This window comes from Nelumbo lutea, chromosome 1, assembly GCF_056320005.1.
Source record: "Nelumbo lutea isolate HS-2025 chromosome 1, American lotus-T2T, whole genome shotgun sequence".
Classification (NCBI taxonomy): domain Eukaryota; kingdom Viridiplantae; phylum Streptophyta; class Magnoliopsida; order Proteales; family Nelumbonaceae; genus Nelumbo; species Nelumbo lutea.
The window spans coordinates 49,066,617-49,078,955 of record NC_142684.1 but is presented as its reverse complement, the minus strand read 5'-3'; the positions used below and the strand labels follow the sequence as shown (position 1 = coordinate 49,078,955).

General features: G+C 40.7%; 1 long non-coding RNA gene across 2 annotated transcripts in view; it reads right to left on the bottom strand.

Annotated features, from left to right (window-relative positions):
- LOC148874573 (uncharacterized) overlaps window positions 1-12,339 on the bottom strand; it is a 31,286-nt gene that overhangs the window by 5,786 nt on the left and 13,161 nt on the right. For both annotated transcript variants that reach the window (XR_016098582.1, XR_016098581.1), the window contains exon 3: window positions 126-228. This is a non-coding gene — a long non-coding RNA (uncharacterized LOC148874573). The remainder of the gene's footprint in view (window positions 1-125; window positions 229-12,339) is intronic.

Genomic DNA, 12,339 nt, shown 5'->3' with positions numbered 1-12,339 from the left:
TTACATGTGTTTAAAACAAACGAGTATCTTTCAACAATATAGGCAATATCTAACAAAAAGACGCGTGAAAACCAACAACTATATATGGAGGCAGTTCTACTAGAATGCAAATGCATTTTCCTTACCATTAGTTACTTTGCCAAAGAGAAAATAAAAACTTATAATGCTTAATAGTCATGATCAAAGATCATGTATTTGTCATTTTTTCTTGATATTGTTTGTGTCAACCTGCATAGCAAACACATGAAATTAGCTTCTCAATACATGTGCGCTTGAATGAATCAAAATTAATAAAGATAGTAACATCTATGAAACCAATGTACAATTTACCTTTCATGGATGTCAGAAAATACAATACAAACAACCTTTGCCTCCATCCCCACCCCAAACAAAAACGCTAAAGAAGAAGAAAACAAAACAATGATCAATGGTGCAGTGGTACCAGCATGGACCCCTGCACCAATGCTTGGATACCAACAGTAACTTTGGGCAGATGGCAGACCTTGATGTTCCTGTCAAACCATAATATGTTCTCGTGAAAATCTAAGGCTTCTCCACTATTATTTCATGAGGCACACTACCTACTTACATTTCCTCCATATAATATGTTCCCGTGCCAATCTAAGGCTTCTCGAATTGGATTACCAGAGGTGACGAATATATATGTGGACAAGAGAAGACTATTATTTCATGAATGCACACTACCTACATACATTTCCTCCATTCTTAAAAGGTATTCCAAGAATAATTATATCAGCATAGCTTGATTTAGTAGTAGAAGAATCCCATTCTTCACCCAAAGAAAAAGATTCCCATTTCAGAAGTTAATAACAGAGAAAATCTTATCAGAGTTTACAGAACTCCAAACCATGGATCCAAAATTTATCTTTTTCATGACTTTATTTTCAACAAAAATGGATTCCCAGTAGTCTTTTCAGAAGAAGCCAACCCCTTTCTGAAGCTCCTTGATGCATCATATATGGTGTTCTTCATATTAAGGAAAGCTCTCCAGAAGGTAACTCCACAAGGCTGGTAATTACCAATGGAGGCTCTCAGTCCAAAATAGCAGCTACTAATAAAGGATCTTTAGCAGCTGCCAATGAGAGATCTCCTCCAGTTACCAATGAAGGCTCTCACACAGATTTGGCAACCACTAAATTAATAGCAGCTGCTAATAAATGATCTTTAGCAGCTGCCAATGAGAGATCTCCTTCAGTTACCAATAAAGGCTCTCACACAGATCTGGCAACCACTAAATTAGAAAGAAGAATTAAATAGCAAGAATTTATTAGAAATCTTTGTACATAGGCAACTGCCTATTCTATTCTTAGTTTCTCTATTTATTCTTTGATCTTTGTGTATATATACTATACCCATCTCAGCCTGGTTGACAGGTCAAGCAATACAACAATTCTTTTATTTTCTCTCTTCTACAATTTTATCTTGGTATCAGAGCCTATGGCATCTCACCGTGCTGATTCATTTGAAGCTATGAGCTCCAAGTCTTCCGGTCTTCAGAACATGACTACTACAGTAGCCATGAATTCCATTCCCAACATTTCATCGTATCTCACCATTAAACTGAATGGAGAAAATTTTCTTCTATGGAGGGCTCAACTTCTACCAGTTCTCAGGGCCTACAAACTGATGGGCTTGATTGATGGCTCGGCCAAGGCACCACCAGAGGAAATTCCAGATCCCAATGATAGTAGTAAGAAAATTCTTAACCCAAACTATTCTTCATGGGTACAGTTGGACCAACTTGTTTTAAGTTGGCTTGTTGCATCTCTAACAGAGGGCGTATTATCCCAAGTTGTTGGACTGTCTATTGTAGCCGAAGTTTGGAGTGCCCTAGAAAGATCGTGCTCTTCTCACTCACGATCTAGGGTGCTACAACTAAGGCGACAGCTACAAAATCTTAAGAAAGCCAATCTATCCATAAGTGAATATGTTTAGAAAGCAAAAACTATTGCAGACAATCTGTCTGCTATTTCTGAACTGATAACTAAGGAAAACCTTGTTCTTTACGTCCTATATGGACTAAGAAGCGAATATGAATCTCTCATCACTGCTATTACAAATAGAATTGATGCTGCTCAGTTAGGCATCAATGATGTTCTTGGTCCACTACTTAGCCATGAATCTTGGCTTGTTCAGCACAATGTTTCCAGTGAAGCTCCCAATGCCAACATAGCTACAAATAATAATAATAATAATGGAAAGAATAGCAATAATAATTCTCAATTTCAGAACAGCAAAGGGAACTGATGAAAGATGGTTTGACCCGACCTATGAAACGGCAACATGTGGACGCTGACTCAGCGTAAGCGACAGCTCAGCATTGTGGTCCGGTACGGCTAAGTGATAGGCCCATAAAGCAGCTCGCTACATGGTAGCGGGGTAAAGGAGGGGCTCGCCACAATGCGAGCTCCGAGTTCCCCGAGCTACCTCAAGGGATATTCCGAGGCAAACTTTAACTTGCAATCTAAGAAAGCCAGCTCGGGCGAGCTGGCTTTCAAGGCAAATCATCCGAGGACCAATTCTACTAAGGGTATTTCTGAAGTATTCGAAGCTCGTTGCAAAGTAGCTCGCGAATGGGCCGCACGAGCATTCCTCAGGAAGCTTCTATTTAATAAGCCGTACCTGTCAGACTGGGCCACGTCCCTAACTGACGGCGCAGTCCCTGTCCTTTCGACAGTCTGCGCCCACGTCTCTCAGTAGGCGGAGGTGTGCCTGTCACTTTGGGGACGTGTGACTCGCCTGAGTAAGGAGTACGTCCCAACGGTCACCTGCGCAGCCCTGGCAGGTAACGGGTGTGGCAGGGACCTAGTGGCGGTTATGCCCGATCTCGCAAGAGCGCTCCTATAAAAGCCCTCAGGGCAGAGGAGAAACTTCCTCTTGAGACCTCTAACCTCTCGAATATAGTGATAAAGCGCGACCTCCACTCTTAGCTTTCGTCTCTCTCTTTACTCCCCATACACAGTACTAACTTAAGCATCGGAGTATTCCCACCGGGCAAATCCCCGGGAATCCTTCCTTTCATCTTCTCAGGTGCCGCTCGTTGCCAACAAGGAGCCAGCCAGCCGCCAGCTAGGAGTGTCCGGATCGCACCACATCAAGAACTATGGCTACGACAGAGGCAGGGGGCGTGGCAATTAGTCTGGGCGAGGACAAGGTCAAGGTAGAGGTAATACAATTATCTACCAGGTATGTAACAAACCTGGCCTCGGTGCACTCAAGTGCTACAAACGGTACAACCTCTCGTACCAAGGAGAAAAAAACCACACTTCTCTAGATCCTACGGTTGTGTTTCATAGTGGTATGTCTTCCAACAATGGCTCAACAACTAATTTCAATCCTGCTTGGTACCCTGATAGCGGAGCAACTCATCACATGACTCTAGATGTTGATAACTTACAGAACAAGTCTAAATTTTTTGGTATGAACCAAGTGAAAGTTGGTAATGGTGAAGGTTTGACAATTAAGAGTATTGGTTCTTCTTCATTAAATTATGATCTTTATCAGTTTAATTTGAAAAATATTTATCATGTTCCTGCCCTAATGAAGAATTTGATCTTTGTTAGCAAATTTACAAGAAATAACAATTTAGTATTTAAATTTCACTCGGATTTCTTTTTATTGAAGGATCATATGGGGAGATTTTTACTTAGAGGACCCAGTAGAGATGGACTCTATCAGTTCTCGGGAGCCATTGATGACAGAGAAAAATCAGCTGAAGCACTTGTTGGAGAAAGAGCCTCTTTCCAGGATTGGCATCATCGCTTAGGACATGCATCATTGAAAACAATTAAATTAGTTATTTCTAAATTTGGTTTTCCTTATTCAGGACATGTAGATTATCAATTTGTTTGTGAGGCTTGCCAATTAAGCAAAACACATCGTTTAAATTTGCCAATTTCTTCTAGTAATGTCTCTCAGCCTCTAGAGTTAATTTATTCAGATGTGTGGGGACCTGCCCCAGTTTTGTCTACAAAAGGCTATAAATATTATGTTTTGTTTATGGATGCATATTCAAAGTTTTCTTGGATTTATCCACTTGAAAGCAAATCAAATGTGTTTGATGCTTTTTTAAATTAAGAAACATACTGCAAATTTATCTTCCACTAAAATTAAGACATTTCAAAGTAATTTGGGAGGAGAGTTTCAAAAATTATCCCCCTTCTTGGATAGTAAAGGAATTTCACACAGCGTAAGTCGTTCTCATACTCATGAACAAAACGAAAATGCTGAAAGAAAACACCGGCATATTATTAAGTCCACTCTCTCTACTGGCGTCCTCTCTCCCCAAATCCTTCTAGGTCGAAGCAGCAGAAACTGCAATATTTCTCATTAATCGGTTGCCTACTCCAACACTTGGTAATCTCTCTCCTTATGAAAAGTTGTTTGGTCAAAAACCTGATTATTATATATTACGGAGTTTTGTTTTGTCTACCATCCTTTCATTTGGCCATATTGTTAGACAGTGTATGCCCTTAGCTCCAATCAGAATGATGTACATTATGACATTTAATGTAAATGAATAAAGTACATATTTGATTCATGCTATTATGGTGTGTTTTTGTGTAATACCCTTAAACTGAACACATGAGACTCGTGTTAGTTTAGAATCTTCATATCCATTGGATAGATCTGGGGAGATTTATCCTGGCAAAGTTGACACTGATGTGCCGCCAAGTTGGTTGGGGTGGCCTGTCTCAACTGCTAGGGTGAGACCTGAGGTACATGCAGTGTGGGTTTTCTTGAAACCCTGAACCGGACCAGAATTCCAATATTGCCCTGGACCTTGGAGATAGATGGGCAAAACTGGAATGTTACACCTGACCCCTAGACTCGATTATGATACTACACTAGGTGTTGGATTGGGCTGTCTTTGATATGCCAATCAGTGAGATCCTTAGAGGGGGTCAAAACCTGGGTATGTTGGGACAGTCCGAGAATTCATCTGAGTGGGTGATCATAGTAACAGGATCAGCCCCTTTGTCGGACAAAGTGAATGATCGGGGATGCACTCTCTGATGGAAACCTAAACTGCCGGTAGTTGATTTCAACCGTTGAAATTTGTTTTGCAAAATATATTTATATATATATATATATATATATATATATATATATATATATATATATATATATATATATATATACGGACAAAGTGAATGATCGGGGATGCACTCTCTGATGGAAACCTAAACTGCCGGTAGTTGATTTCAACCGTTGAAATTTGTTTTGCAAAATATATTTATATATATATATATATATATATATATATATATATATATATATATATATATATATATATATATATATATATATATATATATATATATATATATATATATATATATATATATATTTAAGGTTTCAAAATGTTTGCAAAAGGTTTTAATTCCTGGGATCCATGTGAGTAGAGAGTGCAGCACTATACCTTACAGCCGAGGGAGAGGTCCTCTCTTGTCGGGCAGTGTTTGATCATTATGGGCTGAGAGGTTAAGTGTAAGACCATTGAGGGTAATACCTGATGAGCTAATCTTGCATCTGCCCACAGTCCTTGGGTTTTTATAAGGTGGCTTGACCCAAGGTCCATTTAGTGTAAATGTTGGGCCCATTAAGAGCCCATGGTGATGGACTCAAGGGTTCACTGTTTCCTATAGTGAATTCGGCCAAGCCTTGTAACAGAGGCTGGGCTAAACCCATGTGATTGATGTGTAGTTCAATGTTTGGGTCCCACGCCATACAAGGATAACCAACTGGGCAGCAAATTGAAGGGCTAGTGAGCAGATAGACTTAATGGGTCTAAAGCCCAATTCGAACTGGCTTAATGAGATTAATTAAAAGATGGCGATTCTGGGATTTAGATCAATAGATAGGATAAGGGATTATCCCTATCCACTCAAAGAGTCTAGATCCAAATAAAGATTTGGATCAGGAAACTCCTAATTAGATTAGGAAGGCTGATCTTTATCTGCAGATAATATAAGGGATTATCCTTATCTCTTAAAGAGAGTCCAGATCCAAATAAAAGATTTGGATTAGGAAACTCCTAGTGGGATTAGGAGAACCTCTCTTTAAGGCTATAAATAGAAGAGTAGGGCGAACCTCCAGATCATCTAACAGACTGTTGAATACCAGAGAGAGACAACACAGTTTGATTGCACTGTCTTCTTCTCTCCTGCTCTTGCTGCCCATACCAGTTCAATCTCCAACTGTGGGAGCGATCAAGAAAGGTTCTTGATATTACCTTTTGGTAGAAAAAGAAATCCGAAATCGTGCTCACTAGCCCTCCATCACATTCTTGCTGAAGAATTCGGTTCTTGCTGAAGAACCGTCCTGTTGATTCTGCTTCATCTTGCACCGTGTCATCTTCTGTGGAAGCAGTCTTTGGATTTTTCCTTGGGCATGAGCACCTTCATTGGAGATTATTACTTCGTATCAGGTATATCCCTCCACTCCCTTTTGGTTTCAGATCTGGCCTGGTTTGGTTTCAAGATTGATCATTGAAAATGCAGTTTTCTAAAATAGGGAATGTAATTCCCACATGGGAGAGAGAAATTTTTGAAATTTCGCCCAACCTTCCTGTAGGGTTCGGCCATCCATATGATGGATCTCTCATCCCTTCACATATAACAGCACAAGATGGACTATAAATCTATTAGATGCATTTTTGTTGGACATAGTTACTCTCATAAAGGGTACAAGACCTATAATCCAGTTACTTCACAAGAAATTATTGCAAGACATGTGGTTTTTTATGAGAAACAATTTTCATGACTCGCTTAAGAGAAATTTTTCTGAACCTCTGAATTTGGCACCAGTCACCCTGCTACCTGTTCCTTCAGTCACTGATGCGCAGGAGAATGATATCACCTCTCATGACCTTCCGTCTCTTGAAAAAGGTATAACTACAAGTTCATCTTCCACTAATACTAATGAGTCTTTGTCTCATGATGATAATCAAATAGCTTAGCCACGACAGAGAACGCGGTTAATTCAAGATATTCTTAACACCACACCTATTGTCCTTTCTCTGGCTATACGAACTCATTCTATGACTACCCATTCCATGAGTTCCCACCATGCGCAGACTGTCACAAGGTATCCCTTACCTGAAGGGCTACTTAGATGGTAGTCCGAATGATGCAAAACCAAATTCCTACTCTCAGGCATCCAAGTTTGCACACTGGCACACTGGCACACTGCTATGGCATCTGAATTTCATGCTCTCATACAAAATGGTACGTGGCAGCTTGTTCCTTATGGCTCTTCCATGAATGTTGTTGGCTCTAAGTGGGTGTACAAAATTAAGAGAAAACCTGATGGTTCTGTGGAACGATACAATGCCAGACTAGTAGCTCAGGGGTTTCTCTCAAGTTCCTGGTGTCAACTCCACTGATACTTTCAGCCCTGTTGTTAAACCAACCACTATCCGTACAGTTTTATCTTTGTCCACCTCACAAGGGTGGGACATTAAGCAACTAGATGTTCACAATGCCTTCTTGAATGGATTTATTCAAGAAAATATTTATATGAAACAGCCCCGGGGTTTTGAGGATCAGACATTCCAAATTATGTACGCAAGCTTAAAAAGGCTCTCTATGGTCTTCGTCAAGCCCCTCAGGCTTGGTTCTCTCGACTCAATAGCAGACTTCATGATCTTGGCTTCAGAAGCTCTCAATGTGATCCCTTTCTCTTCATCTACACCAAAAATAATATTTCTCTATATGTTTTGGTTTATATTGATGATATTATTGTTACTGGTTCTTCTGCTGCTCATGTTTCTCAACTCATTTTGGATTTGTCTCGAAGTTTCTCTCTTAAGGATCTCGGATCTCTACACTATTTTCTTAGAGTAGAAGCTCATCGTGACAAGATTGGACTGCTTCTTTCTCAAAGGCGTTACATTTTGGACCTCCTATAGAAAACTAATTTGGCAGGCTTTAAACCCTTGACCACGCCTATGGCACCCACATCTAGATTGTCTAAATTTTAGGGAGACCCACTCCCTGATCCTACTTAGTATCGCAGCATTGTCGGGGCCTTACAGTATGTTACACTTACACGTCCAGATGTGGGATTTGCAGTGAACGAAGCCTGTCAATTCCTTCAGAACCCGACCAATGATCATTGGATGGCAATTAAACGCATTCTACGTTATCTCAAAGGCACAATTGAGCATGGACTATTTTTTGCATCTAATTCTCCTAGTTATTTAGTTGCTTTTTCGGATGCTGATTGGGCCAATTGCCCTGATGACCACCAGTCTACCGGTGGTCCGACGGTTATGGTATTTTTCTTGGATTTCATTTAGTCTACTGGAGTGCAAAGAAACAGCCCACCATTGCCCGTTCTAGCACTGAAGCCGAATTTCGCAAATTAGCTAACTCCGCAACAAAATTACTGTGGCTTCAATCTCTACTACGGGACTTGGGTGTTCGTTAGTCTGTTCCGCCTATTCTTTAGTGTGATAATATTGGTGCCACGTACCTAGTAGCGCATCCAGTGTTTCACACTCGTACCAAGCACAACGAAGTGGATTTTCATTTTTTGCGTGATCATATTCTTTGTAAAAATCTGGATGTTCGATATATCTTTACTGATGATTAGCTAGCCAAATCTTTACCAAACCTCATGCTCCAGTTTGGCTTGATTTTCTCTGGTCCAAGTTTCACATGCTTCCCGCCTCGTTTCGCTTGAGGGGGCGTATTAAGGAAAGCTCTCCAGAAGGTAAACAAGACTGGCAGTCACCAATGGAGGTTCCCAATCCAAAATAGCAACTGCTAATAAAGGATCTTTAGCAACTGCCAATGAGAGATCTCCTCCAGTTACCAATGAAGGCTCTCACATAGATTTGGCTGTTAGACAGTTTTGTATGCCCTTAGCTTCAATCAGAATGATGTACTTTATGAGTTTATTGTAAATGAATAAAGGTGCATATTTGATTCATGTTCCCTTGGTATGTTTCTGTGTAATACCCTTAAAATGGACACTTAATGAGACTCGTGTTAGTTTAGAATGTTCACAGCCAGTGGGTCGGTCTGGGGAGACCTATCCTGACAAGGCTGACACTGTGGTGCCACCAAGTCGGATGGGGTGGCCTGTCTCAGCTGCCAGGGTGAGACCCTAGGCACATACAGTGTAGGATTAATTGAATCTTTGAACTGGACCAAATTTCCAGTATTGCCCTGGACCTTAGAGATTGATGGGCAAAACTAGAAAGTTACACCCGACCCCTAGACTCGATTATGATACTACACTAGGTGTCAGATTGGGCTATCTTTGATGTACCAATCAGTGAGATCCTTAGCGGGGGTCAAAACCTGGGTATGTTGGGACAGTCCGAGAATTCATCTGAGTGGGTGATCATAGTGACAGGATCAGCCCTTTTGTCGGACAAAGGTAATGATCGGGGATGCACTCTCATTGATGGAAACCAAGACTGCCATCAGCCGATTTCAACCGTTGAGATTTGTTTTGCAAAATATATTTTATATAAGATATAAAAGTATATATATTATGGTTTCTAAAATGTTTGCAATAAAGTTTTAATTCCCAGGATCCATATGAGTGGAGAGTGCAACACTGTTCCTTGCAGTCGAGGGAGAGGTCCTCTCTTGTCGGGCAGTGTATGACCATTATGGGCTGAGAGGTTAAGTGTAAGACCATTGAGGATAATACCTGATGGGCTAATCTTGCATCTACCCACAGTCCCTGGTGTTACAAGGTGACTTGGCCCAGGGACCTCTTAGGGTAAGTGTTGGGCCCATAGAGCCCATTTGATGGGTTTCAAGGGGTGCACTGTCTTTAACAGTGTATTCGGCCAGGCCCTGTAAAAAAGGCTGGGCCGAACCCATGTGGCTGATGTGTAGATCAATGCTTGGGTCCCACGCCATACAAAGAAGCCCAACTGGGCAGCAATTAAGAGGGTTAAGTGAGCACATAAGCTTAATGGGCATAAAGCCCATTTCGAACTGGGCTGTTTATTTAGTTAATAAAGGGGCGAATTCTGAAATGGATCAGCTAATAGGATTGGGCTTAGACCCTATCCACTTAGAGAGTCCAAGATCTGAATAAGATTTAGATCTGGAAACCTCCTAATTAGATTAGGAGATGACTGATCTGATCTCCAAATAAGATAACGATTATCCCTTATCACTTAAAGGGACTTCTAACCCAAATGTGATTTGGATTAGCAACTCCTAATCTGATTAGGAGCTGATCCCTTTAAGATTATAAAAGAAGAAGGGGGCGGCAGCCTTTAGAGACAGATTATCAGGTTTTCTTTAGTGCTGAAAAGAAGAGAGAATTTTGCTCCCTGCAAATACTCTCTTGCCGCCTCCCTGTTCTTGCTGCCCTGTTTGCCAGTTCGATCTCCAACTGTGGGAGAAGTCAAGATTGGATCTTGACATCAGTTCTTTGAGAAAGGATTGAAAGGAAGCTGTGCTCACGTACCATCTTGCTGATTCTTGCGAATGACAGAGTTCTTGGAGAAGAACACTGCTGATTCTGCTCCACCTGCACTGCGCCATCTTCAGTGGGAGCAGTCTTTGGATCCTTCCTTGGGCGTGAACACCTTCGTTGGGAGATTCTACTTCTCCGTATCAGGTATAATTTTCTCCTACTCCTTTTTTCAGATCTGGTTCAGTTTAAGGTTCAAGAATGATCCTTGAAAATATGATTTTTCTAAATAGGGAATATGAATCCCAGTTGAAGGGAGAGAAAAATTTTTGAAATTCGCCCCTTATTCCGCAATCTTTGGGCGTCCATGGGATGGATCTCTCATCCCTTCAGTAGTATCAGAGCCATGGTTCAAATCTTGAACCATCTTGTTTCAAATCTGAACCTGCGCAAATGGGCAGAAGGTGTACTACCCGATTTGCGCAGATATGGGTTTTGGGAAATTTGTTCCCAAAATTAATGGGCGAATAATCTGAAATTAATTTTATATAAATCTGATTATTATTTAGAATTGTTCTTTATGATTTTCTTGATTTATGGGCTGTTCGTACAAGAGGAGATCGAAATCTTGGTTTGCGCAGGGAACCTGCAAGATTTGCAGTTTCTTGATTTATTTATTACATTTGGTCTGTAAATAATTTTTTTTTCTAAACTCAATGTATAGGTATTCGATCTGATGTAATTATTAATAGAAATAGGATTTCTATTTATTTTAATTTTGGATCGAAGATGGCGGCGCAGAAAGAGAGATTTCGCAGAGAAGAAGATTTCGTTGATGGGAGAATCGCTATCTGCGATTTGCAGTTTGTGAAACTGCATTCTGTGATCTAACCTCTGTTTTGCAGGATGGATTGTGCGAACAGCCCTGTTTGACTGATTCTTGATTTTCTTTTATCAGTAATTAATTTCAGATTATTTTCTTGAATTAAAGATTTAATTAAAGATCAAACCCTAGACCCATTCGAACTAAGATTGGTTCAAACTGTTTGGACCGAATCTAGGGTTTAAATCAAGGCTGAAAGTCAGCCCTAATTTTCCCACTAATGGGCCTAAGGATTGATATTTAATTAAATGGTTAATTCGGCCCAACCTGTAAAGGCCCAGTTTTAAATAGTTAAAACTGCCAAAAACCCACTTAACACATAAAACTATATGGGTTGAACCGTTCGGCTCATATACCTGAATAATATTAATGGTTAATATTATGGATTTAAAATGGGCTGCAAATGGGCTTTACAGATAATTAATTGATTGGATCAATTTATCCCTACATAAGATGTGTGGATGTGTGATGTGCTACGTACATGGGCCATAAGTGCTTGGCCCATGCTCAATTGATAGTGGCTCTTGCGCACACCATGGCTGAATGCACATCATTGCCATGGTGTCCCTTTTGGTCATTGGATGACCTCCCTCAGTGGTGAGCCCCACACCTCATCATGAGGTCTCGTGCGGAACCCTAGCCGGTTTAGGCCCACCAAAATCTGGCTTTATGAAAGTCAGTGGGAGCCACTTTGGTTTGACCTAAAATAAGAACTAGGGCGTAATTATCTGTTCCCTCCAGCTAATATGAGTGTATGTGATAGGGAGATTCATATGATGAACTCTCTAAAGGCCATCCATCATTAGCACGAAGATGGGTCCTTCAGTAATGAGGAAACGGACCAGAAAATGGGCTTATCCATTTGCTGTTGGGCTTGTCTAAGTGTTTCATAAGATGATAGGGGCGTCATAGACCGATGTGGGAGGGGCTTCACCAGAAAATGGGAACTCTCTCACGGTACCTTGGCGTTCACGAATATGATGGGTAAGCACTCACTGGACAGAAAGGTTTACCTGAAAACGGCTCTGAACCTTGTCTGATAGAGG